Source organism: Nuphar pumila, chromosome 12 (genome assembly GCF_984573655.1).
Source record: "Nuphar pumila chromosome 12, dmNupPumi1.hap1.1, whole genome shotgun sequence".
NCBI lineage: Eukaryota > Viridiplantae > Streptophyta > Magnoliopsida > Nymphaeales > Nymphaeaceae > Nuphar > Nuphar pumila.
In genome coordinates, this window is record NC_143260.1 from 7,391,794 (window position 1) to 7,398,427 (window position 6,634).

At 40.5% G+C, this 6,634-nt stretch overlaps 1 pseudogene; it reads left to right on the forward strand.

Annotated features, from left to right (window-relative positions):
* Positions 1–2,950: 2,950 nt before the first annotated feature.
* On the forward strand, positions 2,951–5,879 carry LOC149819837 (receptor-like protein kinase FERONIA pseudogene; annotated as a pseudogene).
* The last annotated feature ends 755 nt before the right edge of the window (positions 5,880–6,634 follow it).

Genomic DNA, 6,634 nt, shown 5'->3' on the forward strand with positions numbered 1-6,634 from the left:
TCAAATACTGAGGTGCAAACCCGTTTCAGCTCATGCTTGATCCAACATTGTATTCCAATTTCGAAAATTGAGTCCAGTTTCTGGATCTGGATCTGATTCAAATGTCACAATAGGTTCTCCGGTCTGGTCTAACTTGGATATCTTTGTCACTGAATCTGGTGAAAATCAAATACTGTTAGTTTTACGTGAGAAAATGTAAATGTGATGTGATTCTAACCTGGGTCTGCTGACCACACCAGTTCTCCTAATTTCAGAGCCGGTTCCAACAAGAACCATACATGTATGTTATGATTCGTAACGAGATTTGGACATATACTGCTCATATCCGAAAATGTGGGTTGTATCTTTTTTTGACCTGGGTTGGACCTCGGATCCATGGTAATGAAGTAAGCAACATATATTCAAATTCTATTTTTGTGAATTAAGACGAAGTCAGATGACCTTAGGTATAAGAAAACAATAATACATTGATGACATTTTCCAAATTCGTGCAGGGGTGAAAATATAATTTTCCTACTTTTTAAATATGAGGGGGCCTTTGTTTCAGCCCAAATCGTGAGGAGGTCCATTTTCATGTGAAAGTCAGCCTCTTCTCCCCTTGAGGTGAAACGAACACCAAAGTAGGAAAAAGATTCCGATGTTCCGGACCGCTATGTTTTCACCTTTTTGTTGTGACACTGGGCCCACATATTAAAATGTACTGACCCAGTTTTCACATGAAAACTGGGTCACACCCTTGTTTTGCAAGAAATGACCCTTTTTTTTTTATTTATCTGTTGAATATTTTTTTCATAAAACATGAATTGAAACATGACCCGAGTTGGACATGCAAACCGAATGAGACCAAAGCCTTAAGGGGGCATTTGCATGTCACAGAATTGGGTACTGCGGCACCCCTTTCCGTGGATTCATCTGCCGCGGAAATGGAATTGGAAACCGTTTTCGCGGAAAACCCACGTCCTGCTTGTAAAATGGCATGACCATAGAGGATTTTTGGCGGAAACGGCCCTTTCCACCATTTGTGTTGTCCTGTCAATGCATTTTCGTGAAAACAGTCCACTTTCCGTGACAGACAAACGCCCCCTAAGTGAACCATTGAGTCTCATTGGTGGTGATAAAAGATTCAATTCCCTTTTCAATTCCAATGAGATAGAATGTGGGTTGAACACTCTTGCGCCTACTTGATCATGTAGTAATGAAACTGATATATGAATAATGAATTAGCGATTATCACACAACAATCCATACCATTTTTAACTCTATTAAATACCATCTTATTCCTGTTTTTGAGCATCATAAACTACTAAAAAACTGCTGCCCTTAATGCAGAGTATGCAAACGGTTTGAACTCCCATGAAACATTTTTCTCGTGTATATAGGTGAGATTTTTATAAATCTCGCGATATTTATCACAGATTCCGAGGTAATCTTTTTTTTTTTTCGAAAGAAGAGATCCGAGGTAATCAAACGCACCCTAAAGTTGCCCGTTACATTGATCCAAGTTAGATAGGTTTTGGGTAATTTACAAAAAAAAAAAAAACAGCCAAAGCTTATCAGCAATTCATAAAAGGTGACTTAATATTTTAATAATTACATCTGGCTGCCTACTTTTTTAGTTTCTAACTATCTCAAAGACATCCTTGGCCCTAAAATCATTCAATTACCTTGTTTAGGCAAAAGAAAAAAGAAAACTTAGATACAATGGGCTATGCTTATTTGTTTAGAGTGACTTGTGGGCATACTAAGTTGATGGGATGTCACATGCTCGAAACCCATGGATGGTGGTTATTGCCGTGAAGTCAAAGATGGGTGTACTCCCTGGTGGGCATAGAGACCTCAAGGGTTTTACCAACAGGAGACTTGCCAATGTGTGGTCCTTGATGGCTTTTTTCCTTATCCCGGCCAAAAGAAAAGTTAGTGCAAGTCACCTTGTGTTGGGACGTTGCAAGTTCGAATCCCGATGCCATATGGTTGTATAACTGGTAAGGGTCTGCCTAACCCCAGCTTTCTCTGTCGGAAAAAAAAAAAACAGGTAAAAAATGTAATTTTATACCTGAGGCAAAGTAATTGAAATGTCTTAAAATTAGTGATGCAAACGGTTTGAACTCCGATGGAAGAAAAGGTAAAAGACTAATCTGAACCCAATTAGCTAATTGGATATATGATATATGTCATCAGGTTGGATAATATGTTGGATTCAGATTTGGTTTAGTTTGCGTATCAAATCCGACTAACTGGGTCCGAGTTGAGTCGGATATTGGATCTAAATCTGCATCATTGAGACCCGTAATTCAGAATTTTAGATAAAGCAGGCTGTTGTATGTAATAACCTAAACGGTGTGCTGCTTTACGTAAATGTCTGATGAGTTAGGACGCTTTTGTAAAATATTTTTAGATTTTTATTCAAACCAAGGCCCTATTGATCATTTAATACCTATAACGGTTGAATTCTCAAACCGTCAGTGGTTGTCCTCCTTTCCCCACCATCCAAATGCTCACCCCCAAGTATGGAAATGCGCCCTATTATTAGGCCGTTTCCACCGTTTCTTGCCGCGTTTCATCCTCTCATCTCCCACCCACCTCGGAAAATCAACAAGAGAAACTATCCCCACAGAAAGAAGGGAAGAAATTGGGGGAAAAAAAGAAGAAAATTTCATTCTTTTTGCTGATTTTCCCTTTTTCTTCCCTCTCTCAAACATGCCTTGAACGATGCAAGGTTGACAGCCCTTCTTCTGGATGGTAGGAGTACAAGAAACTGTCATTTTTCCTACCAAGAAGGAAAAAAACAAGAAAAAAGAAGATATTTATGCCTTGCTCTGTTTTCAGCCTGAATTTCCCTTTGAGATCTTCCTAGCCGGTCCTTAGTCCTTACCACGAAAACCCATGTTTTGCTTTAGCTGTTCTTTTCGAAGAAACAGCAGAATCTTCGATCGGAAAGAGAGTCATAGCGATGCATAGAATTTGTTTAGTGTTCATTCTTTATGTGTTTGCCTTCGCTTTTGAAGGATTGGATGCTGGGGAGCAGGGGAATTATGTTCCAGTTGATACCATTCTTCTGAATTGTGGCTCTTCTGATGAAGGGGCTGATTCCGACGGGCGGAAATGGAAAGGCGATGTAGGATCCAAGATTGCCCTGTCATCGGATAACAGCATTCCGGTGAATGCCCAATACCAGGACCCCTCCCTTCCATCCACTGTGCCGTACATGTCAGCCCGGATCTTCAATGCCGAATCCACTTACACATTTCCGGTGATGCCGGGTCCGCATTGGGTCCGTCTCCATTTCTACCCTTCTTCATACAGCAACCTTGCTGCATCTGATGCTTTCTTCTCTGTAACTGCTGGCCAATTCACTCTCCTTCATAACTTCAGCGCTGCGATTACTGCTCAAGCTCTCACTCAGGCCTATATTATCAAAGAGTTCTCTGTGAATTGTACGAGTACGTCCTTGAACATTACCTTCACCCCTTTTGCAGACCATAAATCCGCATATGCTTTTGCCAATGGCATCGAGATCATCTCCATGCCAGATATTTACTTAGGCAATGCTATTCAGCTTGTCGGTTTCACCGATCAAACAATTGACATCAGCTCTGACTCCCTGCAAATGATGTACCGGCTGAATGTTGGAGGTCAGTTCATATCAGCAGCTCAGGACTCTAGTCTCACCAGAACTTGGTATGTAGAATTAGTAAATAGTTACCTACCATCTACTATATTATATATCTTAGTATATACTTGAAAACAAAAGTGGAATTGGTGAAAGACCTTTTAAAATTTGTCTTATGTAGGTCACTTCTTTTTTTTTAATTTGAGAAATGTGATAATGCAACCTATGATGCTTTCTGCAAGACAACAATCTAATTCATGTTTAAATTGTGGGTATTATCCGAACTTGCATATGCGCTGATGTTATATAGCATCATGCTACCTATATTTTGTTTCCATACTGCAGGCTTGTTACAGAATGCATCTTCTTGTTGTTGATGAAAAATTGTTTGTAATTTCCTCAAAACAGGTATGATGACACGCCTTATCTTTATGGTGCTGGAATTGGTATCACAACTGCTGCTAATAAAAAAGTGAGTATACAATACCCAACAGATATGCCGGAATATACAGCTCCAGTCGATGTTTACTCGACGGCACGGTCGATGGGTCCTGATCCTAAGGTCAATCAGAACTACAATTTGACATGGACATTTCAAGTGGACAAGAATTTCACATACATAATCAGGCTACATTTCTGTGAACTTCAGTATGATGAGGTAAACCAGAGGGTCTTTCATATATACATAAACAATCAAATTGCTCAAGAAAGCGTCGATGTCATAGCATGGACATCAACAAAAGATGTTCCTACCCACAAAGACTATGCTGTTATGGTTTCTGGAGAGGATTCCTTGTGGGTAGCCCTTCACCCTTCCAACGACACACGGCCAGAGTATTTCGATGCAATTCTTAACGGACTAGAGATCTTTAAAGTGAATGATTCCACCGGAAACCTGGCTGGACCCAATCCCATTCCATCCCCTTTGATAGCTGATCCTCTTGAAGACTCAAGCACACCACCTGCTGGGAATTCTGGAAAGAATCTCCATGTGATTGGTGGTGCAGCTGGAACTGCTGCTGTATTGGGTGCCATTGCCGTCTGTGCTGTTGTCTATTACAGGAAGAAAAAGGAAAACATGACCAATCATTGCATGGAAACAGGGTCTCCATGGCTTCCCCTTTATGGAGGAAATTCCCACACAATGGGAAGCAAATCCACTATCTCTGGCAGGAGCTGCACCAGCAGTCATGTCTCAACCATGGCGGCGAACCTCTGCCGGCACTTTACGTTTCAAGAGATCAAGCAGGGAACCAAAAATTTCAATGAATCATTGGTATTGGGAGTTGGTGGATTTGGAAAGGTTTACGTGGGAGAAGTCGATGGTGGTACCAAGGTGGCTATTAAAAGAGCCAATCCTTCATCAGAGCAGGGCGTGCATGAATTCCAAACAGAGATAGAAATGCTCTCAAAATTGAGACACAGGCATCTTGTTTCTCTGATCGGGTATTGTGAGGATAACAATGAAATGATTTTGGTTTATGATTACATGGCACAAGGGACACTAAGGGAACATCTCTATAAAACTAATAATCCCCCACTTTCATGGAAGCAAAGGTTAGAAATATGTATAGGAGCAGCTAGAGGGCTGCATTATCTCCACACAGGTGCAAAATATACAATTATCCACAGAGATGTGAAGACTACTAATATTCTTTTGGATGACAAGTTTGTAGCAAAAGTTTCTGACTTTGGTTTGTCTAAAACTGGGCCTGAACTTGATCAAACTCATGTGAGCACTGTGGTGAAAGGAAGTTTTGGCTATCTTGATCCTGAGTATTTCAGGAGACAGCAATTGACTGATAAATCTGATGTTTACTCATTTGGGGTTGTTCTCTTTGAAGTTTTGTGTGCTAGGCCAGCTTTGAATCCTAGCCTTCCTAAAGAGCAGGTCAGCCTTGCAGATTGGGCCTTGCACTGCCAGAAGAAAGGGGTCCTAGAGGATATCATTGATCCACATTTGAAGGGGAAGATCCATCCTAAATGTTTGAAGAAATTTACGGAGACCGCACATAAATGCCTTTCTGATCACGGTGTCGACCGGCCAGCAATGGGCGACGTTCTTTGGAACCTTGAGTTTGCTTTGCAGTTGCAGGAGAGCTCAGAAGAGGGAAAATTGAATGCAACAGAGATAAACCGAGTTCCTGCTCTTCCTAATGACCTGAATTCAGATGGTGGTCTTGGAGGCATGCCCATGTTGGATGACGATTCCAGCACTTTAACCTCCAGCGCTGTCTTCTCGCAGCTCATTCATCCAAAGGGGAGGTAAGGCCTATTCATCTGCCGATTTTTTTTGGCTCATCGCAAAAGCATTATTCACCAGCAATCCTGTTGAAGATCATAGCTCCAACTTTTAGAAATAAGTTCACATTTTTTTGTCTCAAAATTTCACCAAGGATTAGCCTTTGTACTCTTTTTACTTCTTTGTGTCTTGCTTGAACATGGAACAAGATCCTTCAATTGTATTTAGTCACCTTCTATTGTTTCTGTAATGTCTTTAATGATATTGGTGCTAGTAGCCTATCTTAGTGATATTAGCAATTTGTATAGAATGAAAAGAGACAGTTATCCATGAATATCAAAATGTTGATACTGCTAGAGATGAGGCTACCAATTGTACCCACATTGCATTGATGGTCCATGCCTAGGCTGCTTATACTTCAAAATGACAGGCTTGACTAAACAAACAGGAATTCTGAGTAACTAAAGAATTGCTCAGGACTTTTCTAGTCTAATAAAAGATGCAAAGTTCCCCATTGCACCAAAATTTGCTTTAGAACTAGTCTAAAATTTTCTTTCGAAGTAAAAAAATTAGTTAGGAATGGGTTGCATCAGGCTGTTGAAAGAAGGGAGTCTACAACATTTGCTTTCTGATTTTATTGGAATTGAACGTTTACGGTTGAGAATCATGGAAGTGATTTCTTTTTTCATTAGACATGGATATTGCACTTAAAAACTGGTTCAAACTCATGGTCAGATGCAGCAATCTGATCTTGCATGATGTTGGTTTCATTAGTATCACAG